Source organism: Phragmites australis, chromosome 22, assembly GCF_958298935.1.
Source record: "Phragmites australis chromosome 22, lpPhrAust1.1, whole genome shotgun sequence".
Lineage (NCBI taxonomy): Eukaryota > Viridiplantae > Streptophyta > Magnoliopsida > Poales > Poaceae > Phragmites > Phragmites australis.
Genome location: NC_084942.1, coordinates 9,589,047 through 9,616,458, shown reverse-complemented (window position 1 = coordinate 9,616,458; position 27,412 = coordinate 9,589,047).

The window sequence follows — 27,412 nt, the reverse complement described above, 5'->3', positions numbered from 1 at the left end:
GCATTGCTATGCATTTCGATTTAACTTGTAATCTAGACACCAACAACGTACTCAAGGCTATAAGGAAAGGATGAATAACAATTCAAGGTAGAAGTAATGCATTCAACATAGGATCTACCCATTTGTACCCGATCTCAACTTGACACATGCAAACATACATAAGCATAGTTCATAAATTTTAGACTTCATTCAATTGAACAAAGGTGCAATATGCTTAGTTGCTTGCCTTGATGCTCTTGGGTTTGCCTGACACTCCCCGCACATAATTCATAGAAATGCAGGAGCTCACTGCCGCCTTCGCTCACACCCGCATCACACTTGGGTTCTTCGTTTACTAAATACGAACGCATGAAATGATGAGTATGAATGAAGTTCAAATATGTATGCTACAAAAATACATATGATGAAATGCCATAAAATTATGACTTATAATGCATGAAATCATTTTTCCTTGATAGAAAAATTCATAAGAAGACTAGCAAAATTGGTTTCACCCATTTTGGGCTTGCGATAAATTAACGGTGAATTAATGAAGCTTTAACATAATTAATAAATCTTAGAAATTTAATTAATTATATAATATATGTGGACATTTGTAATAGGTATATTAGGTTATTATGAAATCAATAAGATTGGTTTCATAATTTTTGGAGCTACAAAGAATTTATTATGAATTTTACAAGTTTCAGCCAACAATAAACTGTGCTCAAAACGGTTTTGCTGAGTTGACCGCGGTCAGACCGCCAATAGGGGCGCTCAGACCACCGGGAGGCGCAAGTCAGACTACCAGAAAACTTGGTCAGACCACCGGCGTGTAGAGAGGTTTGGGTTCTGGCGGTCAGACCAGCCCGAGGGGCGGTCGGACTCCTGGAACGGCGGCCAGACCGTCGGAAGGCGCGGTCAGACTGCTAGGAGCGGCCGGGGGCACTTGGTGAGCTCACCGACGATGACCCCGATGATTCTGGTAACTTTTGGGGCAGGGATTTGGTCTAGAGCACCCTCTTGACCTCCTCTACCGTATAGGAGCACACATATAAGCCGAAATATCGACCAAAACTCGGCTATTGCCACCAAAACATCAAGAACTCATGAACTTCACTCCATTGCGAAATCGACCAACCAAATCACAAATTCATGCTGAGGGAAGCCTAAGGGACATACCCACGGTGCTTGTGGAGGTTGGTGACAGTCGGATGACGAAGGAAACGGAGGAAATCGCTCGGGAAATGAACAAATCCGGTGTTCTTCACATTTCAACCCTAAACACCAAAATACACCAAAATCGGCTCAAATCCTTCGGGAAAGAGCAAACGAATTGGAGGGATAGGAAGCTTATGAGCTAAGGATCGCGATGGTACCACATACTCACCTCGAATCCAAGTTCTTTTGGCGGATTTGAGGTAGGAATAGAGAGAGTGCTTGAGAGGGAAGGGAGAGGGAGCTGCTCCTTGCTTCTTTGGCCAGTTGAGAATGGGAGTGAGGGTGGGAGCAGGTGGCTGCACGTGAGGGAGAGGGAGGGATGGTTGACCAACTCCAGTGGGGCCCACGTGCTAGAGAAACAAAGTATTTCCAATGCGATTTCTATTCTTTTCTCTCTCGAATTAGTTTATCTCATCCGAATGACTTTAAACGAATTGCTTTATAGTTACAAAATAAAATCACACAAAATTAAATATAATACTTAAGAAGCATATTTATACTTAATTATGTAATTACGGATTTTGGGATGTGACAGTTGATAAGTTGCTAATTCAAAATTTTCTTTGTGTTATATATTTTGCGTGGACAATTTTTGTTTGCGGTACCTGCACCCTGAGTGGTGAGCCGCTTGCTAATTGCGGCTCAGCGTGGCACTATCATTGGTGTCAGGATAACCTCTATTATACTGGGGTGTCAGGACGACGTCCAATAACCTAGGTATTTAATGCCGATCACTTCCTTGCAGGTAAAGGATGACCGGCGTTCCCCTTCTGGCCTATCTTTCTTGAGAATTGGCGACTCACTCTGTAGCCTTTGAGAAGTCTACCCAAGCCCTGGAGATGGGGGCTCCAGGGGAGGCATATCTCCGGGAGATGGAGGCTTCGGGAGGTATAGCTCCGGGAGATGAAGGCTTCGGGAGGCATCGCTCTGAGAGATGGAGGCTTTGGGAGGCATGGCTCCAGGAGATGGAGACTTTGAAAGGCATAGCTCCTAGAGATGGAGGCTTTGGGAGGCATGGCTCCATGGGCATGGGCATGGGCTACTTGAGCCATGGGGCCGTCGGGGGTCCTTAATAGCAACCCCCAATAGCAGTGCAGCAAAAGAAGAGCTTGTGTAGACCAATCCAACATTGTGCACATCAAACTCCTCGAGCAGCTTCTCGATCACGCTCCTCGACCAACTCCGAGTAGGTGGTTGTGCTCCTCGACCAACTTCGAGCAGGTGGCGACCAGTCCCGAACACATCACGTTCAGCTTGCCGAGAAGATCAACGCCGCAATAGCAGCAGCGCCTCTATGGTATCCACACGTACTAGGCAGAAACACCGAGTACCGATATGCTAGTACCGCACGCGTGGCTAGGGTTTTGGAAGATCGTGTGGAAGGCTGTGACTAGGGATTCGAAATGGCTCAACCTCAGCAGGCCCTACCCATGCCTCTCCTTATATAGAGCTCACCAATGGGCTCTCACGTTGTTAGCCCTTTAGAACTCTAACTTCTCATGGATCATAATCTAATCAAAACCCATATACGAATCCAATTTACGTGGTTTGTTCCAACCCATTAAGTGTGTGACCCGTTAGGTTCATCTACAAATGGCTACGACTTGGAAACCCTTTCCAAAATGAAATCAATAGCGGTCCCTAGTAGGATATATTGACTCGAGTATACATAAAAGATCATATCGGCTGAACCTTGATATACACATGCATCGATCCCTTCGCCTCACGATACCAGTCAAGCTCAAGGAGAGATACGTGCCACCCTTGTGATAGCTCAACCTTTCACTCGATCAAGTAGTAGATTCATCATGATTAACTCTTTAATAATATTGACATGGCCATGCACTTTCTCAATCCAACTACCTCGAGGGGCCCAGTGATATCTCTCCCTTTATCAAGGAGGGGCAAATTCCATCTTGATCGCTGATACCCCATGACATGTTTCATGACAAACCTGAAATCTACCTTTATGATGACCCAATTACGGAATAGCGTTTGGCAGCCTCAAAGTATGCCACTAAACATTATGCGAATCAATGACGATATCAGGTCTAAGGATCCTGTAGGTACACCATTTGAGATAACAACTGATGGCACATCATAAATAACAATCCTAGCAGTATCTCAAGGTGGGTCTATCAAACATCATGCTCTCTAACATAAATATCCACATTATTGACATAATATCTCTATACATATGATCCATGAAACGTGATCATCAATAAATACATGTGCTGGTCTTATGTATCATCACAATGATATGCGACCAGAGATCGACTAAGAATAACATCGTGATATAAACAAAGAGTTTCATGAACAAGTCACATACTTGCCAATCACTATAAACAATAGTCATTCTTGGAATTACACATTATTCAGTAGTACATGAATATAGACATGTGATACAATCATCTCTATGATTGCCTATAGGGCATATCACCTTCAATGTCCCACTTGCGCTAGAGTCAATCATGTACCCATAGCTCTCATGTGCACCTCATGATTTGGCCGCGGGAGTGGCTTTATCAACAGATTAGAAATATTCAAATCTGTTTGCACCTTGCATATCTTCACGCCACCTCAATCTAAAATCTCTCGAATAAGGTGATAGCGCCGTAGTATGTACTTGGAATTCTGATGCGACCTAGGTTCTTTGGCATGCGCAACGGCTCCACTATTGTCACAATAGAGATCTATTGGACTAGAAGCACTAGGCACCACACCTAACTCAGAAACAAACTTTCTGATCCAAACAGCCTCCTTTGCAGCTTTAGAAGTTGCAATATACCTGGCCTCAATCGTGGAATCGGCCACCATTTCTTGTTTGGAACTCTTCCAACTCACTGCTCCTCCATTGAGACAAAACAAAAAACCAGATTGCGATCTCGAATCATCCTTGTCGGTTTGGAAGCTAGCATCGGTATAACCATTTACAACGAGCTCCTCCTCACCTCCATAGACTAGGAACATATCCAAAGTTCTTCTCAGGTACTTGAGGATATTCTTTACTGTTACCCAGTGAGCTTCACCCAGGTTTGATTGGTATCTACTCGTAACGCTTAGAGCATAAGAGACATCTGGGCGTGTACAAAGCATGGCATAGATGATGGACTCGATAGCGGAAGCATACGGGATCGCACTCATCCTCTTGAGCTCATCAGTGGTCGAAGGATGCTAACTCTTGCTAAGAGTGATTCCATGTGACACAGGGAAGAAACCTTTTTTTGAATCCTGCATATTGAATCTTTTCAATACCTTGTCGATGTATGTACTTTGGCTTCATCCGATCAGCCTTCTCAGCCTATCTCTATAGATATTTATGCCCAATATATATGCTGCCTCTCCTAGATCTTTCGTTGAAAAACTCCTTTGCAACAAAGATTTGACATCATCAAGTCTGAGAATATAATTCCCGATCAATTGCTAGGATGATCCGGATACTTTAGCATTGCGATGGGCGAAAATGTTTCATCATAATCAACACCTTGAATCTGCCTAAAACCTTTTGCCACCAATCCTACCTTATAGATGTGAACATTTTCATCAACGTCAATATTTTTCTTAAAAACCCATTTGCACTCAACTACTTTGACACCATCAGGTGGATCAATCAAGTTCCAAACTTGATTATCGTGCATGGATTCTATCTCGGATCTCATGTCTCCAAGCCATCTCTCAGAGTCTGGCCCCACCATCGTTTTCGAGTAGGTCTTAGGTTCATCATAGTCCAACAATTATATATCGCGCTGCTCCATGGTTAGGAACATAAACCTCACAGGTGTGTGACTGATCCTTTCGAACCGTCGTGAGGCTGGTGTCTCCACAACATGTTCTGTCACATCCAATTGTGGTTCAATAAAAGTTGAAACACTTCTAATGGTTCCTGAATCTTTTCGAGTTGCACCGTGCTCCCACTGATATTCCTTGAGAGAAACTCTTTCTCCAGAAAAATACCGTTTCGGGCGACAAACACTTTGCCTTCTTCCCCATTATAAAAGTAACCTCCTTTGGTTTCCCTAGGATACCCCACAAAGAAGCATTTATCTGATTTGGGAGTGAGTTTATTTTACATCAAACATTTTACATTGGCCTCACAACCCAAGATCTTAAGGAAAGACAACCCAGGATGCTTCCTGGTCCATATCTCATATGGTGTCTTCTCTATAGCTTTAGATGGAACCCTATTTAAAGTGAACGCAGTAGTTTCTATAGCGTATCCCCAAAAGAATAATGGAAGATCAGATTGGCTCATCATGGACCGGACCATATCCATAAAGTATGGTTCCTCCATTCGGACACTCCATTCCATTGAGGCGTCCCCGGTGGAGTCAATTGTGGAATAATTCCACATTGCTTTAGATGATCACCAAACTCATGGCTCAAATATTCACCTCCACGATCAGATCGCAAAAATTTAATTGTCTTGCCAAGTTGATTTTGTGCTTCATTCTGAAACTCCTTGAACTTTTCAAAGGACTCAGACTTGTGCCTCATTAGGTAGATGTAACCATATCTACTAAAGTCATCGGTAAAAGTAATGAAGTACTGAAAATCACCTCTAGCTATAGAGCTCATTGGTCCACATACATCAGTATGTACAAGGACCAACAACTCACTCGACTTCTCTCCTTGACAGGGGCAAGGCGCCTTAGTCATCTTGCCAAGTAAACAAAATTCGCATGTATCAAATGATTTAAAATCAAATGAATCAAGAAGACCATCTTTATGGAGCCTCTGCATGCGTTTCTCATTTATATGACCTAAGGGACAATGCCAAATAAAAGTGGGATTCAAATCATTAAGGCGAGGATTCTTCGTATTAATGTTATAGACATAGACATCCTCAAGATCTAGAATATATAATCCATTCATCAATGGATAATTACCATAGAGCATACCATTCAAATAAATCGAGCAACACTTGTTCTTTATTATGAAATCATATCCATCTTCTTCCAAACATGAAGAAGAGATAACGTTTTTGCCTCAGGCAGGAGTGTAATAACAATTATTTAATTCTAAAACTAATCCCGAGGGTAGCGATAAGGAATAAACACCAATGGCCAACGCAACAACTTTTGCACCATTGCCGACACGGGCATCCATCTCGCCTCTCGCACACTTCCTATCCCTTTTTAGTGCCTGCAACAATTTGCAAGTATGAATCATCTATCTGGTATCAAATACTCATGAATCTTTAGGACGGGTAGCAAGATTAATTTCAATAACATTTATACCTGAAGTGGAAGTCTTACCTCCCTTCTTTGTCTTGAGTTCTTCCGAGTATAGCTTGCAATTCCTCCACTAATAGCCAGGCTTATGGCAGTGGTGGCAAGCATCAGAAGCAACAGGGCCAGCCTTGGACTTTCCAATAGGTTTAGACTTTGAGCTCGAGATCTCATTTGACGCTTAGCCTTGGCCATGCGCTTTTTCTTCTTGCTATCTTTTTGAACCATCATTACATGACTAGAGCTTTTCGTAATACTTTCCTCAGTAGTCTTAAGCATCCCATGCAATTCGACCATGCTCTTCTCCATGCTATTCATATAAAAAATCAAAATGAACTGCTCGAAGCTCACAAGGAGTGACTAGAGAATTACATCCGTAGCCAACTCAGGACTAAGGGGAACACCATGTTTTTCCGGCTCTCAATGTAACCAATCATCTTGATCACATTAGTACTAACTGTACTGTCTTCTGTCAACCTGCACGCAAACAAGGACTTAGAGGTGTTGAACCTCTCGGCCTTAGCTTGGTTCTCAAACATGCCCCGGAGTCCCACAATCATATCGTGAGTATCTGCATTCTCATATTGCTTCTGAAGCTCAGAGGACATAGTGGCAAGCACGAGACAGTTAACATCGAGTGAATCATTGTTATTCTTCTCGTAAGCCCTCTGATCAGCTACAGATGCATTATCAGCTGGTTCATCAGGATAGGGAACCTCTAGAACATACTCTTTTTTTCTCTTGTTTGAGAACAATTCTCAGATTTCTATACCAATCAATAAAGTTTGTTCCAGATAGCTTTTCTTTTTCAAGAATCGAACGTAGATTAAAACTAGAATTGGCGTTAACGGTAGGTGCCATGATCCGCAACAGAAATAAATATACAAAGTTTAGCACTATGTTTATGTAAACCTTTCATTAAACAATTTAACAAAAGATACTCTCACTATATATTTTGAAACCGTTTCCCTCTAACAACATATAGTGGAACAAGATCCATATTCAACTAAGTTCTAGTGAGCTTTGACATCACTGCTAGAAACTTAGGTGACATACGTAAGCAACATCTTACTAATCACATCTCTATGTGACTCTTGTTTGTTGGGTGGCATCGAATGGCCTGTCCCTAACACTATGCCCCAAAGCCCAAAACCGTTTTGATAGCTTTGTTAAGTAAACCAACACTATGCATGTGGATATCCAACATCCACCCTAACTGGTTAATATAAAAGATAGCACCCTGCTTTTGCAGACCTACCAAACAATAATCAAAACCTAAGTAGGTGCAGCTATTGGAAGGGCATCAATTATTCTTAATTTTTTTGAGAGAAGTTATTCTATCATGTAAACATATCCATCTCATAGAAAACATGAATAAAACAACATGATAGGAACATAAATAAGCATCACATGTAATCATATTAACTGTGACATAGTATGGCCCCTTCACATGGTGATCTCTATCGCCATGGTCCCTGTCCTCCGATTCATCATTTTTCGAGTCTTCATGGTTATCTATTAGTCTATTACACCTAACAGCACTATACAAATTACATGAGAATATCAAGCATCACATGTCAGCATGCAGGCTGTTATGCAATAACACGACAGCCTTGGGCTGCAATTAACCATGACACGCAGGTCATGAAAGTTACAAACATGCATCACATAAGGACATACTAGTCACAACATTCTCTGCAAAAATGAGTTAAGCGTGGAATCGAATTCTAATGTCGCAACATCAATATATTATCTTTATAAGCCCTAGGTTCGGACAGAATGGCGGTCCCGCTATCTGGTTAGCGAGTAGGGGGTCGAGGGGAAACCACCCTGAAAACCTCTCAGAAATTCATATATCATATCTATGAAATTGCTATGAAAATCTCATCGGATCGATCATATCAAGCTGATTCCGAGTCATTTACAATGGCTCAATTTTCATTGGATCAATCATATTGATCATCGCGTGAAATTTTCTGGAAACGACAAAAACACATATAACCTCGATCTGCTGTTCTCCCGACCACTAAGTGGCGGGTGATGTCAGTCCCGATGGTGATTCCACCCGGTAGCGGTAAGTTGCACGCACGGCCAGGTGGGAGATCGAGCTAATCTTTTTGGTCATATGGTTCCATCGACTCGCACCTCATCTGATCCCAATTACACCAAACCATGCAGCGACCGATCCATCACATGAACCGATCACTAAAATAATAGATTTAATCTATTACTACCACATATCACATATATGTGACCGATCCAGATCAAAAACTATGCAACCTGGCTCTAATACCACTGTTGGGGAATAGGCAAGCTACGCTAGCCTAAAACAAAATTTTCTTCCTCATTCACCCAGGAAATCTGTAACACCCAGTTTTAAAGGGAACAAAACCGGGCACAACACATGTATGCCAGGAACAACTTCCATACATGTGCTTACATCATTAGTGATATCATCACAGTGCAAAAGATACATCGAACTTAACCTTATTACAAAATGACCCGAGGGTCTGAAAGAAAACACAGCGGGAGACAAGAGGGGTCTTCAGCGTCAGCGGCTCCAGCTTCCACAGGCGAAGACGTCAACCGGGGGCTCCACAGCCTAGAACAGCAGCTCGGGATCGAAGTCATCGAGGTCGAAGGTACCAGCTTCAAAGACAGCTTCTGAATGGCGGGAGAATGCAGGGGAGAATAACAAGGGTGAGTACAAAAGGTTGTACTCCGCAAGTGCAGGGGAAAGCAGGGTATGAGGCTTTCGACAAGAAAAAGGCTTGACAGGGGTTATTAGCACTAAGCAACTAAAACGATGCCTTAACCTATACTCCCAGCAACAGGCATCCTATTTACTAGGTGTGAAGACACTTGCTATAACCAAAGGGATTTGACTCACCAGGTATCCCATATCCGGTTACCCCAAAGCTCACCAGATAATCCCATTACCTGGCTACCCGACCAACTATACCAAAACCCAGATCCAACTAATCTTGAAGAAGTCCAAGCTCGCTCTTGACCGTGAGCACGGCTGATCGACCAGTTTGATACTCTGCAGAGTTTGCACAGATCCACGAGTCGTGATTCCCTTGTTACTCCATACTTCCGGGGTAAGGAGTCGGGGTCTCACTACAAGGCCTTTACAAAACTCCCGCCGATTTGTAGGCACCCACTAAGGTTTCACCGCTAACAGCCGACCGAGTCGCTACAGAAGCCCCCTCTTGTGCCACATACTCGACCAGTGATGCCCACAGAATCGGTGGTCGCTAATTATTTGGCCAGGCCGTACCCATATAGGCCTCGTGGTTGTACGGATATAACTTGGTTACATGCCCAAGAATCGGTCCTTAGGACCCCAAACAGATACATACACAAACTTGCCATAGGCACCACCACAATCCATCCATTCTGTTGGGGAAGACCTATACCATGTTGCTACAAAAGAATTACCATTTTTTCCATCGGGACAGTGTTACATAGTTCATTAGTCAATATTAACCATTCTCCCACCCGGACAGCGCTAGCATGATCTACCCATCTTCTTAACCCGATACATCAACGGCGACAAGGAAAAATATCGAGACAAAACTAGTAAACCCTAGCATGGGATATCATTTTGGACAGCATGCATATTGAAGGATAAAAACTACACCTGCAAGTCCTAAAACTGGTATAGAAATGCTCAAGGGCACTTGCCTTCACCGGGTTGCTGCTCAAAGTCCTCGAAAACTTGGTCTTGGAGGTTGCCGAACTGCTCAGCTCCTAAACGACGGACCGGAAAAACACAAACCAAACAAAACTCTAAGAACAGCACACCAAACAGTACTGAAACTATTCAAAAACTCTACAAAAAGATTCTACACGACGCTACGAACGATTTGACGCGAAAATCGCCAAAATTGGAGCTACGAGCAAAAAGTTATAAGCTTTTGAAGATGTAGGGACTTTACTACAAATTTTACATGTTTTCCAGAGAGTAAACCGAAATAATTTTATACTGGAAATTGGATTATGACGCAATAAAACAATTACTGAATTATTTCTTAATTGGAAATGACATGGAATTGGTCCACGGGCTTGTGGACCACTGAAAGGTCATCGGTCCACCGGTCCATGGTGGACCGAAGGGGTATGAAAAATTGGCCGGTCTAATCCGGGCCGAAGAACCGGGATCCGACGGCCGGAAATCAAAAAGGGGGGTGGCGCCGGTGGTTCAACGGTGGGAGCAGTGGCCGGCGATGACGGGGACGGCGGCGGACTCGCCGGCGATGCGCAAAAGGCGCATCCGGCCACGGTTTGCTTCGGGACTTGGCGCATAGCAACGAGGAGCTCGCGGGGAAACTTACCGCGGGCTTGACGGCGGCGGAGGAGGTCCGGAGATGGCCGGCGACGGAGAACGGCGGGCGGAGGTGAAGCGGCTCGGCGGAAACGGCGTTGAACGGCGGGTGAAGCTCCAAGAAGCGCCGGGGTGAGCTCCTAGAGGTCCGGCGGCACCATAAGAGCGAAGAACGAGCTTAATCGCGGTTCGGTTGAGGAGAAAGAGAGCGGCGACCGAGCTCCTTACCGGCGGCAATGGAGGTGACGGCGGCGGCTCGAATCCGTGCACAAGAGAGAGGGGAGATGGGGTATTCGGGTGCGGAACCGAACAAGGATGCCGATAGAGCTCTTAAATACCCGAGAGGAGGAGTGGAACGGCCGGATTCGAGGAGATTCGGCCGGCGGCTTGAAAGCACTTAAAAACTTCGGTTTCCATGCAAATGAGTGGGTATTCAAGGGGGAAACGGCTCAAATGGAGGAAATAGGGGGCGGCGATCACGGTGGTGTGGTTTGATTGGAGAGTTAAAGCACGGGGAGGCTTCGATTTGAAACGGTCGCGGCGATTTGGGGGCGTCGGTGTCCGGTGGCGGAATGAGGAAGAAGGCGAGCCGGCGGCTCAGCGGCTCGGGCGGGAGGGCGGCTCGGCTCAGAGCCGGGCCCACTTGGCAGCGAGGCGGTGGAGGCGAGGCGGCTCGGTGGGCGCGGTAGGCCGGCTCGGCCTGCGGGCCGGCGCGGGAAAAGGAGGGGCGCGGCCCACGGCGGGAGAGAAAAGGGAGGGGGAAAGAGGCGGGTTGGGCCGGCGCGGGGAAGACGGCCCAGGAAGGGTTTTCCATTTTAGAAATCCTTTTTTTTCTTTGCTTTAGGTTTTCAAACTTATTTTCCAAAAGAGATTTTAACCGAGCGAACTCTAGCGAATTTTTGCAAAAAAGAATTTCCCACACAATAAAACCTTATTGCAACTACAACGGCATGAATGCGACAAACATTCAACCTATTCCAAATTAAATTTAGAAATTAATTTCCTATAGAGCTAAAATGAAATCCACTTATTTAATTTCTAGCAAAATTTTAAATTATTACAAATTTTGAAGTTTTGGGTGTTACAAAATCATGCTAGTAGGAGATCATAGATCGTTACTGCTTGACACGTAGTGCAGCGGAAGAAGAGTTGGAGTAGACCAATCGAACGGCATGCGCGTCAAACTCCTCGAGTAGCTTATCAATCAGATCCGCGACCAGCCCTGCGCATGTGATCACTCTCCTCGACCAACTCTGAGTAGGTGGTCGTTCTCCTCGACCAACTATGAGCAGGTGGCGACCAGTCCCGAATACGTCACATTCAACTCACCAAGAAGATCAACACCGCAATAGCAGCAGTGCCTCTATGATATCCACACGTACTGGGTAGAAACAATGAGCGTCGATGTGGTAGCACTGCACACGCGGCTAGGGTTTTGGAAGATCGTGTGGAAGGCTGCGGCTAGAGCTTCGGAGTGGCTCAACCTCAGCACACCCTAACCACGCCTCTCCTTATATAGAGCTTGCCAATTGGATCCCACGTTGGAAGCCCTTTAGGACTCTAACTTCTCATGGATCAAAATCCAATCAAAACCCATATACGAATCCAATTCGCATGTTGTTCCAACCCATTAAGTGTGTGATCCGTTAGGTTCATGTACAAATGGCTACGACTTAGAAACCCTTTCCAAGAAATCAATAGCGGTCCCTAGCAGGACATGTTGACTCCCAAGTATATATAAAAGATTATCTCGGCTGAACTTTGATATATACATGCATCGATCTCTTCGCCTCACGATATCAGTCAAGCTCAAGGCGAGATACGTGCCACCCTTGTGATAACTTGATCATTCACTCGATCAAGTAGTGGATTCATCATGATTTAACTCTTTAATCATATTGGCATGGCCGTGCACTTTCTCAATCTAACTACCTTGAGGGGCCTAGAGATATCTCTCCTATTATCAAGGAGGGACCAAATTCCATCTTGATCGCTCATACCCCATGACATGTTTCATGACAAACCCGAAAACTACCTTTATGACTACCCAGTTACAAAATAGCGTTTGACAGCCTCAAATTATGCCACTACACATTATGGGAATCAATGACGATCTCATGTTTAAGGATCCTGCAGGTACACCATTTGAGATAACAACTGATGACATATCATAAATAATAATCCTAGCAGTATCTCATGGTGGATCTATTAAACATCATGTTCTCTAACATAAATGTCCACATTATTAACCTAGTGTCTCTATACCTATGATCCATAAAACATGATCTTCAATCAATACATGTGTTGGTCTTATGTATCATCACAATGATATGCGATCAGGGATCGACTAAGAATAACATTATGATATAAACAAAGAGTTTCATAAACAATTCACATACTTACCAATCAATGTAAATGATAGTCATTCTTGGAATAACACATTATTCGGTAGTACATGAACATAGATATGTGATACAATCATCTCTATGATTTCCTCTAGGGCATATCACCTTCAAAGGCATCAAAAGAGAAGAAGGAGAAAAAGAAGCTCTTGTTCAATGACAACATGAAGAAGAGCTTTCTCAACTGAAAGGTTGTGCATCGAGTTCTTTCGGCGCTCGACTGAAGTTCTTGTTCAATGACAACATGAAGAAGAGCTTTCTCAACTGAGGCCTAGGCGATCTCGACGATGCAAGAATCGAAGCTCTAGGAACTTGAAGGCAAAGGATTCATCCCTCCTCGCGAGCTAGCCAACTCGAGGCCAGCGTCTGGTGAGGAATTCCTGTCCTGCCCATTTGATCATGAAACGTGGTGTTTGAATCATTTTTTTGCTGCCGTTTCAATGTTCCCCCTTCTAAGTTTCCTCTCAACATACTCAACCATTAGCAAATCAAGCTCTGCTATTTAAATCAGAACTCATTCACCATGCTTAGTGAATTTGTCCACTTGTGCGAAGCCTTCCTTGGTATCGTGCCAAGCCTAAACTTGTTCTAGTACTCTATCATCTGAAAATGAATACTGAAAATAAATGTGTCGGAGGTTGTGGTTTCCAACTGTGGAATAAAATAAAGAATTCCTATATTCAAGTTGCACTAATCTCCTCCTAGCAGAAAGATTGGAAGAAAAACTGGTTTTACATCTCCAACCCCAACCCGGTCACCTCTCCCTTAGTGTATAAGGGCCTTCAACCTCACCCAAATCCATCCTGGTCGAAAAACCGTGAGCTCAACCACATTTTACACTACGTCAAGAAGATTGGCGAGCTTAGGCAGAGTGGTTTGATAAGGTGGCACATGGCCAAAGACTTTATTAGTCGAAGGACGGTCCCCTTGAAAGCGTGGGATCACTTCCCTTGTAACTATGCCGGAGATAATGATAGCTCCCGGGACACGGTTGGATGTAAGATTTAGTTAGCATTTTACTACTTTTATACTACAATCGAGTTCTCTCGAGTGACACCTTTTTTTAGCCCTGTACCTGCAGGACACTACTGCTCGATTGAGCAAATTGTTCACTGAAGAGGCGCAACCATGCCCTATTCAGCCCTACTCCCTCAAGAATCCTCGACCACTGGTGAGAATTTTCTTAGATTGAGGAAACAATATTGATTGCTTGTTTCGACCTGATTCATCTTTTTAATTCTAGGTTACAGCCTCCCATCAAGAAGACACCTCCTCCTCTAGCGCTAGCGACAAGGGGAAAATGTTGACCGGTCAAGAGGCCAAAGGGTCTCTTTGATCCAAGAGATCGTCCTCGCCATTCGACCCACCATACGTCGAATGTATGCCCCGTCTGTATGGGGTGGGGGGGATTTACTATAGGGATCAATTGGTGCATCCCCACAATCACCTCCTCGAGAAACCACCATGCCTGATGACTCAGTAAGAGAGATAACTCGTATCAAGTTGGCCTCCTGATGTTGGTCATTCCGACGAGGATTTACTCGATAAGTCCAGAATGATGACAAATCATTGTGGGTGATTTTTTTTTTGCAGGCAATGGCTTCCTTAGCCTCGTTGGACTTGCAGATCATCCCCTCAACACAACCAGCCCCAACTGCTGGTATGATGAAGACGAAAGTTACCATTAAGTGGTAGAAGTCAAATATTGTTTCGCGTATCCCAATCTCCAAAATTTTTTGCTTGAACAATTATCTTGTCTTGCAGCCTTCCTTTTCATTCCTCACCTTGTTTAATCATAGACCATTGTCCTAGGAGAAGCTAATAGAATAGATCATGATCGGTCCAACCGACCAGCTGACTCTGTCCTCTCCAGTGACATCGCCTTCACTTCCTCAAGTAGAAAAAACTCCCATGGACGCACCTAAAACAAGCCTGCAAACTAATAGAGCTGAAACCCCAGTATTGACCCCAACTGATGATCCTTAGGCAATGCTCTAAGATCTCCTCAAGGCTGCAAGTGTCCAAGTAGCTGTTGCAAAGGCTCGGTATTCAAAAGTCAACCACAATAGCTGACAAAAGGAACAAGATGTGTTGCTTCTTGCTAGCTTGGAAAGAATTGAAGGTTAGTCTACCCACCAATCACTAATGTGTGATTCAAATGTCTGGTAGTTGATGATAATTTATATTTTCTTTCCCAGTTCTCGAGTTTTGAGGAAAAAAGAAACTCTTCTTAATGAACAAATAAAAACTAGCGAGAATAATTCCAAAGCCATGGCTACCGAATGAGATAGTATGGCTGCTGAACGAGACACCATTGTAGCCTCACGAGATGCAATGGCCGCCAAGCAAGACACCGTTGTCACCGCGCTTCAAAAGCTGAAGGACTAGACCTTCGACCGCATGAACCAGTCGACCTTCGTAAGCGCAGAGACAATGCTTGGTTTCCTCAAAATATACAACCTCAATCTCCACACATCAGTAGTGATGGTGTAGGGATCAGTGATATCCTAATTGGGGGTGAATTAGGACACTTAAATTTAACTGGTTCCAAAAACTTTAGAAGATAAACCTATATTAATTTCTATCTAAATGTGCTCTAGGTTCATCTAGTGTGTCTACTCTACCGTTCAAAAAGGTTTGCAACCTATAATAGTCAATCCTAGTAAACTACTGTAGGAAGGTACAAAAGCAAAGGTAGATTGCAAGAATGTGAATGCGGACGTTAAGAAGGTAGATAGATCAAACTCGGTACAAGGGATTTTTATCCCTTGGTATCGATGGCATAAATGCCACCCCTAGTCCACCTTGGAGAAACCACCTAGGCTATTGCTCCTGGATAGCACCGATAACGGCCCTTAAGCCACCTAGGCCTCAAGTAGGTTGAGCCACCAAGATAAGGCCTCACCACAAGCCTCTCTTCTGGTCACTTCCCGTCGTTTTCACTTCAGAGCTTGAGCCACCAAGGCAATGGTCTCCGTGTCCCCGTGCAAGCGTCTCCCCGCTACTCCACATCAAGTCGGAGGATCAACAAATATGAGCCACCAGGGCTCACGATGTTGGCGAGTCACCAAGACTCCAAGGTGCCGACGTACCACATGGTACACTCGACCTGGGTGCTCTAGGTTTCTTAGCGCCACTGTGAGAACATCACATTCCCTAACCCTGGTGAAAGAACTTTGGCTGGATTCGGCTGCCTTTTCTTTGACTTTTTTTGCGACTGCCTGAGTTTCGCTGTTTCTGAATGTGATATCCCTGCTTTCGGACAGCTCACCCCTTGCACGCAAATATGGCCATGATCGTCTTGGGAATTGATTCCAAGGATTCTTGCGGCCTTCTCTGGCTAATTTCTCATCCTCTGCCTGCCATTTCGCCCTTTTCCCAGCGTACCCGACTGTGCCAGTCCTGTGGTCATGCTTGTTCTTAGCCTGAAGCTGCTTCTTCTCCTCACTCTCCTTCTTGAACTCCTCTGAGTTCTTCATTTGCACAAAAGCATCCCAATCATCCAGTTTTAAGTGCTTGTAGCTCTCAAAGGGTGTCACCCCTTTTGCTAAGTACCGATTCACAAGCTTGCTCTTAAAGCTTCGGTGAAGTTTTATGATCGCTTTCATTGCTGCATTGACTATGAAATTCTTTTGATGCTCGCTCATGTTTATAGGGTACTCCAGATACTCCATGATGAAATTATTGAACAAGTCCCTCTTTGCTTCGTCACTAAGGTCTTTGAACTTAGTCGTTATCAGCACCCTCTCCCGAGCAATGAGCCCTGCGACCCTCCGGAATCTATTCAGGTCCTTTTCATCCATTAGCAGCCCATGAGCATCGATTCCCGTGACGGTAACCTTATCTGTCGGCCACTATGTTTGTGTCTTTGGCTTTCGGTCTCGTGAACACTACCTGCTATCTGGCTTGGAGACTATGCTGCCACCATCTAGAGAGAAAAAAGTGGAGTTGACATAAACAAAGAATATTCCTCCATTCAACAACTATAAAATGTATTGACTCGCTCACATCAATACCTCTTCGGCAGGATTGTATTCTTCTTCACTTGCCTGACGTCGGCTGTCCTGATTCGGTGACGGGTCAGGGCTCGGGCTGTGATACTGTCTTTTGCTGCTGCCCGAAGAGGACGTTGGATGCGGGCTGGGCTCCTATCCGCCCCATCTTATGCTGGGGGGCCCTCTAGTGCTAGCATCCTCTATGCTTTTGGTTTCTCAGGGGTGACAGTCTTCTTCTGCCCCACGGAAATCAAGTGTGGTATATTCTGTTCTCAATAGAGGAAAGAAAAAGAATCAAGGCTAATTTCAATAATCATACATCATGTCTAAAACAATGATTGAGCAGCAGGTTGATATTGCAAATGAATTGCTCTCAGAACACTACAACTGGACCCAGGACTCAGAGTTCCTGCTCCCTAGCTGTTACATAGACATATCATTGACTAGGCATGTATCTAAGTTCTCAACTAGTTTCCAAAACCTGAACATAGCTCTCTAGAGATAAAACATCATGGAAGCTCATAGGAGAATGAACTCAACAGGATTTTCAGGTGCATAGACACACAACAAGTGAACATCAGTTCATCTCCAGGAGCTGCCAAAGCCAACTAAAACCTAGAGAGTAATCAGGCTGAAACTATTGTACTTAGCATGACATGCCCAATCTCAGATCAGCAATTCATTGTTTTCTTTGAGTTGTTCAACCTCAAACTACATGTGTCATCTAAGCAATGGGGGCAAGCTTCACCTTTTTTTTTTGCTCTGACCTAACAAGTTACGATGTGATGGCAGTCATTGATGGTGATGAACAACATGGAGTGCAAGGTAAAGTACTCTTGCTTCTACTGATCCCAAACCTCGTATGCCTTCCGACCAGAGTTTCTTAATATCATCGACTAAAGGCCTGAGGTACACATCTATATCGTTGCCAAGTTGTTTCGGTTTGATATCAAGATCGACAACATAATGTATTTTTTCTTGTTATAAAGTCAGGGTGGAAGGTTGTAGATCGATAATACAACAGGCCAAATGCTATGTGAGGTACTCATGTTACTGAATGGATTCATGCCATCTGTGCTCAAAGCAAACCTAATATTTCTCAATTCTTCGGTGAACCATCCAAATGTGGAATCAACAATTCGCCACTGAGCAGAACCTACCGGGTGTCGTATCATTGTGTCATTCTTACGACCCTCCTTATACCAACACACCAATTGGGCCTACTTTCTGTTGGCAAACAGACGCTTCAGACGGGGAATTACAAGAAAATACCACACCACCTTCCTAGGACCACCTTTACTTTTCTTGCCTTTGTTCCCGTCACCACCGTCATTTCTACGCTTATATCGATGGGTTCCACACACGAGGCATTGATCCAGCTCTGCATACTCTCCACGAAACAAGATACAATTCTACTTACATGCATGTATTTTTTCTATTTTCAGTCCTAAAGGATAAATTATCTTCTTCGCGTCGTAGACGCCCTCGGGCACCAAGTTTCCCTCTGGTAGCATGTCTCTTAGCAGATCCAGCAATACTTCGAAACTCTTGTCAGTCCAACCATGGATTGCCTTCAGATGTAGAAGCTTTAGGTTCCCAAATATCCGCATGTACTTCTGCTTACAATTGGGATAAAGGGGCGTCTTGGAATCCTGCACAAAGTACTGGAATTTAGCAAACTCACCATTGTTGTACTCATCGTGCTGCTCGACATCCCGCGCCGTCCACAAAATCCTTGATATCATTATCATTCAAACCTAATATGTCATCATCCATGAGATCCTGATCCATTTCATCGGGTGTAAGTCTTTCATCCACACTGTCGGCATGGAGGGCCCGATCCATCTCTCCCTCGTTAAGGCCTTCTTCGCCATATTTCTTCCAGCATGTATAATTCTCTTTAAATCCACGCATGACCAAATGTGCATAGATATTGTCTGGTTTCGGTACTCCAGACAAGTCTGGGTATCGATGTACATCCAACTTCTGCCTATCATATACAATTAATGTAAAAACATTCATTCTCCATGAATAATGACCTTAATATTGTGGTTAAGCATGCGATTAAAAATTCCCTAGAAATACACTAGATCTGTGGCATCTCGCGTTTGATCAGGCAAATATAATAGCAAATCTAACATAAATACAACTCACTTGTACTAAGATTTTGGATAAACATGCAAAACAGTCGATTACAACTCAAAGCACAACAAATCTACCAATTAGGGTTTAGAGGAGGAGAGGAAAGGAGGAGGAAAAGGGGAGCCTTTAAGGACCTAGCACCAATTCAAACTTTAAATTAATAAGATATTGGAGAATCCCTATAGGAGCCATGAAAATTGCTAGCCATTGTGCGGGCGGCACTGTGCAGTAACTATTCGCCTGCACAGTGGCTGGCCAGCTCTTAAAACAGAGTTATGTAATAGGTGACGGGTGATAAGGTTACCCGTCACCTATTAAGAGTCATAGGTGACGGGTTGCATTATAACCTGTCACTTATAATTGGCCCAGGGAGATCTGTCACCTTTGCCAAGTTATAAGTGACGGGTCATAGCATGACCCATCACTTATTAGTGTTGCAGGGGGACCTGTCACCTATGACCAAGTTATAAGTTACAGGTTTAGTTATTATCCGTCACTTATGTTATTAATGATAGGTAATATTATGACCCATCACCTATTGTCTAGTATCAGTTACAAGTCTATAAATGGGTGCGACCCAAGGTGACATACGTGACGGGTCGTGTAATGACCCGTCACTAAACTGTGTCTCCTATGTCCGTTTTTCACGTAGTGGAAATGATATCAGGTACTAGTATACAAGATTTCTTCTCACCATGTGCAAGTGATACCAGATGTATGGTGAAACAATTGAGAATATCACTATGATGTATGTTATCATTGACTAAGGTATATTTGCACACAACATTCTTTTTTCAAGTGATGCAATTGTATTAGTAGGACATGTGTTCGAAACATTTGGATACTATTACAATGCACGGGCATTGTACTAGTAACATCTAACCTCAACATTTCAACATATTCACTAAACCACCAACTAAACACATCAAACAAGGTTCTTACCACCAAGGTCGACCAACTATCAAACCACCTCAACCACGATTCCCTCCTCATGATTGACTGACTCCTCAACTATGGTTCCCACCACCACAATTGACAATATTGACCACCATCAGATTCTAATCATGTGAGGGTTCCTCGTCACTATTGACTGTGAGCATGGATGAATACTCAGTTTTCATTCTTCAGAGGTTGTACACTTTACCCAGAAGACGTTTTATCCTGTTTGTTGAGCATCTGTTGACTGATGGAAAATTCTTACACATTTCTAAGTTGTGCACAAAGAGTCCACTACAAAGCCTTTACGAAGCCACTCTCAGCACGTGCATACACCTCAACAACGGAAGCCCCCTCTTGTACCAATGGAAACCCTAGAAGTACACCCTTCTGTTCCATACATCCAGATGGTCTACACAATGCTGAGAGTATATAAATTAATTGTCTAGGCTTGTCCCATACCAGGTGTTGGAGCAAGAGTTCGTCTTGCCCCAGCAAATACGGCGAGAGTTTCTTCTAAGGAGGAGACTCAAGCTTGGAGACGAAGTTTAAGAGGAAGGAACACCACGAATGTATTGATGGTAGAAAAAATAGGTCGATCTAGGGGGAGTATCACAACGTGACTTGGTATTTTTTCACCTCTGTGTCTTTCTACCATCTTTGCCCTGTCTAGCCCAGGCAACCATGGCTCCTATTTATAGGGCTGTGTGTAGCTTGGCGTACAAGTTATCCAAATATACAAATATCTGGGGTTTGATCGAATTACTGGGTCTTATCCCAGATAACTACTTTCAACCCTATCTGGAAAATAAATATTCACAGTAGTAACTATTGTAGTGCCTGCCCCCTGAAGGGGGTGAGTCGGTCGCCAATTGCATATCAACGCCGCACTGTTAGGGGTGTCAGGATAGCCTCCTTTACGCCGGGTGTCAGAGCGGCATCCACCAGCCTAATTGTTTAATGTCGGTCACTTCTTTGCAGGCAAAGTATGACCTATGCTTCCCTTCTGGCAGATCTTTCCTGAGGCCTGATGACTCACCTTGTAGCCTCCAGGAAGCCAGCCCGAGCATCTGGAGATGGGGGCCTCGGGAGGCATGGCTCCGGGAGGTGAAGGCTTCGGGAGGCAGGACTCTGAAATGGCTGGGGCTTCGGGAGGCCAAGGCTTTGGAAAGTGGCCCGGGCGCCGATGGGGTCACCCGAAGGGGTCCACGACCTCCCGGGAGTGAGGCCTACTGCTGAGAGTTCGGAGGCTGAAGGCCTCGTAGGGACCAGGCATGGTTCTGAGTTGTGGGAAGGCTTCGTAGGTACGAAGAGGCGGCACGAAGGAGCCCGATGCCTTCGGAGGTCGAGCCTTTAGCTGAGGGTTCAGAGATCAAGGCTCTGGAGGGATCTGGATAGTAATCTTCAACCATTATCCTCAGGCTAGTTTATTTTTCCCCAATAGTACCCCCTCATTCTCGGGCCTCGATGTTTCGGAGAGGGGAGAGGATGTAGAGGAAAACCAAATCCAGCTTGGTATAGTATTATGGATGCCCGATGGCAATTCCCTGTCCTTAAGAAGTTTTTTCGTCGGGAACCGTGGGCGTTGATGGTGAGGCCAAGGCTGATGGTGTACTGGCGGTGGTGATATGCTCTGGAGCCTGTTGGAGCTGGCATGTGTGGTGTCGGGACCCTGGGCCAGAGGGGCATCGATGGAGGTGGTGCACTCCGTGGTCCATGCCGAGGCTGATACGGGCTATCTGGATTCCTTTGGTAATGGTTATTCTTGCCTTTTGAGGTCACCAGAGTAGAGATTATGTGTAGGATCGGGGGATCCTACACGTTTGCCTGGCAGGAAGAGATGTGCCACTGCCACGTTTGGACTGGACGGTCGTGTCTCTTTCTGTATCAGAGTGCAAGGGGATCTTTCGAACGGGTGACCGTATGTATGTGTGCCTTTGTGCCTTCGAGCCACGCTTCTTCATCCCCTTCGTAGGCGATGGCTACTTTTTCGGATGACCGAGGTACCAAGCCTTCACATAGATCATCGCCGGCTTTGTTCCTTCTTAGGGAGAGGTGGCCTCGGGAATCTGGTGGTGGTAGATACATAGGGTAACTAAGGAGGGCTGGGTGAAGCAGTGGCGACCTCGTTGTTCCCAGTTATTGCATACTCCTTGGGCTTGGCACTGGTAGGGCCTTGTTCCAAATTTGTTCCAAATTTCTGGCCCAACGAAGTCCATCTAGAACCTTTAGAGACAAGCTCTAGAGGTGGTCCTCGAACCTTCGGGACCTTAGCCACTGCCCGGCTTTGGAGGCTATCTGTTTAAAGCATGGTGACAGCGTTGTTGAAGGCGAAGCCGAAGGCTAGGCGCGAGAGGTGGTCCGCGACCCCCTCGGCCCTTAGCCACTACCCAGCTGCAGAGGTACTCCGTCCGGAGCCTGGCAACGGCGTGTTGGAGGCGAGGCCGAGCGCTAGGTAGGAGAGGTGGTCCACGACACCCTCGGCCCTTAGCCGTCGCCCGCGTTGTTGGAGGCGAAGTTGAAGGCTAGATGGGAGAGGTGGTCCGCGACCCCCTCGGCCCTTAGCCGCAGCCCGGCTCTGGAGGTACTCCGTTCGGAGTTTGGCGACAACGTGTCGGAGTTGAGGCCGAGGGCTACGTGGTCCGTGACCCCCTCGGCCCTTAGCCATAGCCCGGCTCCAGAGGTACTCCCTCCGGAGCCTGTCGACAGCGTGTCAGAGGTGAAGCCAAGGGTTAGACTGGAGAGGTGGTCTGCGACCCCCTCGGGCCTTAGCAGCTTCCCGGCTCCGGAGGTACTCCGTCTAGAGCCTGGTGATGGCATGTTAGAGGCGAAGCCGAGGGCTAGGCGGGAGGGGTGGTCCACGACCCCCTCGGCCCTTAGCCACTGCCCGGCTCCGGAGGTACTCCGTCCGGAGCCTGGTGACGGCGTGTCGGAGGCGAGGACAAGGGCTAGGTGGGAGAGGTGGTCCGCGACCCCCTCGGCCCTTAGCCGTTGTTTGGCTCCAGAGGTACTCCATCCTGAGCCTGACGACAGTGTGTCGGAGGTGAAGCCAAGGGCTAGGTGGGAGAGGTGGTCCGTGACTCCCTTGGCTGTGGCTTCGGCTGTGTCCTCTCTTGAGGCGACGAGGTCTTCGTCATGTAGAGGCTACAAGGCCTCTGCGTCATCTGGAGTTCATGTACCGACCCAGGGTTCTGTGTTAGCCAAGGTCTGAGGAACGCCGTCCCACACGGCAGCGGGGCTGGAGCATGCATACGATGTGCATGGTTGAGACAGCCATGCATATGGTTGCATGCTTGCAACGGTGGGTATGGCGGTTTTGGCTAGCACTTTGGTTGTTTTCCTGGTGGATTCTCACCTCTCTTAGCACTTCTGTGTTCGAGTCTACATGGACGACGCGCTGTTGGAGGAAGAGTTCGTCTTGCCCCAGCAAGTACGATGAGAGTTTCTTCTAAGGAGGAGACTAAAGCTTGGAGATAAAGTTTAAGAGGAAGGAACACCATGAATGTATTGATGGTAGAAAAAATGGGTCGATCTGGGGGAGTATCATAGTGTGACTTGGTGTTTTTTCACATCGTTGTCTTTCTACCGTCTTTTCCACGTCTAGTCCAGGCGACCATGGCTCCTATTTATAGGGATGTGCATAGCTTAGCGTACAAGTTATCATAATATACAAATATCTGGGATCTGACCGAATTATTGGGTCTTATCCCGAATAACTACTTTCTACCCTATCTGGGAGATAAATATCCACCGTAGTAACTATCGTGGTGCTTACCCCTTGAAGAGGGCGAGCCGGTCACCAGTTGTGGCTCGACGATGCACTGTCATGGGTGTCAGGATAGCCTCCATTACGCTGGGGTGTCAGAGCAGCGTCCACCAGCCTAGGTGTTTAGTGCCGGTCACTTCCTTGCAGGCAAAGCATGACCGGTGCTCCCCTTCCAATAGATCTTTCCTGAGGCCTGATGACTCACCCTGTAACCTCTGGGAAGCTGGCTCGAACATCTGGAGACGGGGGCCTCGGGAGGCATGGCTCCGAGAGGTGAAGGATTCGGGAGGCAGGACTCCGGAATGGCTTGGGCTTCGGGAGGCTGAGGTTTTGAAAAGCGGCCCGGGCATCGGTGGGGTGGCCCGAAGGGGTTCATAACCTCCAGGGGTCAGGCCTACTGCTAAGAGTTTGGAGGCTGAAGGCCTCAGAGGGACCAGGTGTGGTTCCAAGTCGTGGGAAGGCTTTGCAGGTACGAAGATGCGGCACGAAGGAGCCCGATGCCTTCAGAGGTCGAGCCTTTAGCTGAGGGTCCAGAGATCAAGGCTCTAGTGCATTGACACGGGACATCACCCAGTTTACTCAAGCATCATGGGGTAGCTTGCAGCAAAAGAAATAGTGATTTCCGTGCTACAGGATTTTAGCCCCGAAGCTGCAGGGGAAGAGTAGTTGTGCCGCCAGGGAGGTCAAGCAACAAGTAGCTGCTGCCGAGACTAAGCCAGATACAATTGACTTTCTAGATGGGCCCACGCCCTGCAACCTTGTAATCAGGCCTGGCGGGTATCACCTCTAGGTTGCAAGGGGCCAAGTGCTTCCAGGCATCCGTATCTTACATACGGTCTCGATACGTGCAGGCTATGCCATGGTTATGGTGGACATGGTACATAGCAATGCCACTGATCACGTGTTGGAGGTCTCCCCCAATGAGGAAGTAATAACTCTCGGTGAAGCTCTTCATCAAAGGATCCAGTGGAAGAGGGGTGATATTATGGTCTCCAGTGCATCCTAGTCTAGACGAGCTCCAAGTGCACTGCCGCTGCACCACTGACTTCCAGAGAAGACAGCTTCACTGCCTTCTCCTCCTCTAGAGAAGTCTACTTCACCACATTCTCCTTCGCATCCGGCAGCCTTGCTTCCAGACCCAATACTATATCCCCCAGAGAGCCCAAAAAAGAAGGAAAAGGAGGACAAGAAGAAAGGTTCCAGGAAGCCCCTGCCAGAGATGTCGAAGGCCATTGTACCGGCGAAGTCGAAGGGCATTGTATCGGTGAAGCAGTCCACGCACATTGCACCCCTGTGGACTCAGGCCAACACGAAATTCAAATATGGGACGCCCTTGATGACGGTAGATGAGCTAGCAAGGGCGGGAAAAGCATGTGTCGACCTGCATAATTACTACATACAGGCTTGAAAAGACAACAATGCTCAATCCATAGTCGTACAATACAAACGATGACACTTCTTAAGTGATCAAGACGGCTACTTTATTGTGGGTTTCAATGACTTATACGACCTCTTCAACCTTGATGACCTGGACGTATCGTTGTTATGGGTCTTCACATTGTAAGTCCCTTTATACTGGATATTCATTAATTAATACCATTAAGTCTTGAATCTACTTTATTATGGGACTTGGTGTTCTACGTCATCCAACTTCACCCCGACTACACTGTGAATCATGTGGCCAGGGCAGTGCAACAATACTCAAAAGTGAAGTACCTGATGGGCGCCCACAACACTGGTGGCCATTGGATCTTACTTAACATTTGCTTTGAGTGGGACTTGGTGTTCTATGTCAACTCGCCAAGATCAATATCTACAAAAGGCAAACTTAGATCGTGTGATTACAGCATGATAAAACAAATCCTCGACACGTAATGTTGGGGGAAAATAAACCAGCCTGAGGATAATGGTTGAAGATTACTATCCAGGTCCCTCCAGAGCCTTGATCTCCGGATCCTCAACTAAAGGCCCAACCTCCGAAGGCATTGGGCTCCTTCGTGCCACCTCTTCATACCTGTGAAGCCTTCCCATGACTTAGAACCACGTCTGGCCCCTCCGAAGCCTTCGACTTCTGAACTCTCAGCAGTAGGCCTGACCCCGGAGGTTGTGGACCCTTTTGGCCACCCGACCGACGCCCGGGCGGCTTTCCGAAGCCTAAGATACGGCAGGCCTCCGAAGACAATATCAGGGGGGAAAGTGTCTCTCCGTGCCACCGACCTGATGTGAAGTGACGGGCGATCAATGCCAGTGCAAGTGGTGCTATCCTGACACCCCAGTGCATTTAAGGCCGCCCTGACACCTCTGATAGTACGGAGTCGAGCCGCAATTGACGATCGGCTCGCCCCCTTTAGAGGGTAGGCACCACGATAGTTACTATGGTGGATATTTATCATTCAGGTAGGGTAGAAACTAGTTATTTGGGATAAGACCCAGTAATTCGGTTAGATCCCAGATATTTGTATTGTGATAACTTGTACGCCAAGCTACGCACGGCCCTATAAATAGGATCCCTGGTTGCCTGGGCAAGGTAGGGAAAAAGACACAAAGGTGAAGAAACACCAAGTCACGCTGTGATACTCCCCCAGATCGATCCATTTTTTCTACCATTAATACCTTCGTGATGTTCCTTCCTCTTAAACTTCATATCCAAGCTTGAGTCTCCTCCTTAGAAGAAACTCTCACTGTACTTGCTAGGGCAAGACGAACTCTTGCTCTAATAGCGCGATGTCCGTGGGGATTTGAACACAGAAGTGCTAAGAGAGGTAGGACTCCACCAGGAAAACCACCAAAGTGCTAGCCAAAACCGCCACACCCAACGTTGCAAGTATGCAACCATATGCATGGCTGTCTCAGCCATGCACACCATATGCATGCTCCAGCCCCGCTGCCATGTGGGACGGCATTCCTCCGAGTTTGGCCAACCCAAAACCTTGGGTCGGTACAGGAACTCCAGAAGGCGCGGAGGCCTTCCAGCATCTGCACGACGAATACCTCCTCCCCCCCTTAGGAGAGGACGCGGCCGAAGCCACAGCCAAGCAGGCCGCCTTCCAGCATCTGCACGACGAATACCTCCTCCCCCCCTTAGGAGAGGACGCGGCCGAAGCCACAGCCAAGCAGGCCGCCTTCCAGTGGTTCTAGGCGGTCGAATCCAGGAGTGTTCCTGCCTAGGCTTGGTCCTAAAGTATCCCCTTCGACAATACCTGGGATACCCAGGGCGAGCCAACATCTTTGAAAAGTCTGTCCACCCAGCGTCCTCCTTGGGCCCCTTAGGCGAAAGAAGGTTCCAAGGAGACGCAGGGCTCCGAGGTGCTCAAACCCCGCTAGTGCTCCGACGCCACCCTCGCAATGCCAACCGCACGCAGGGAACCCCAAGCCCACCTCGTCCGGGGAGGCATAGTCAGAGCCACCTCAGCTCC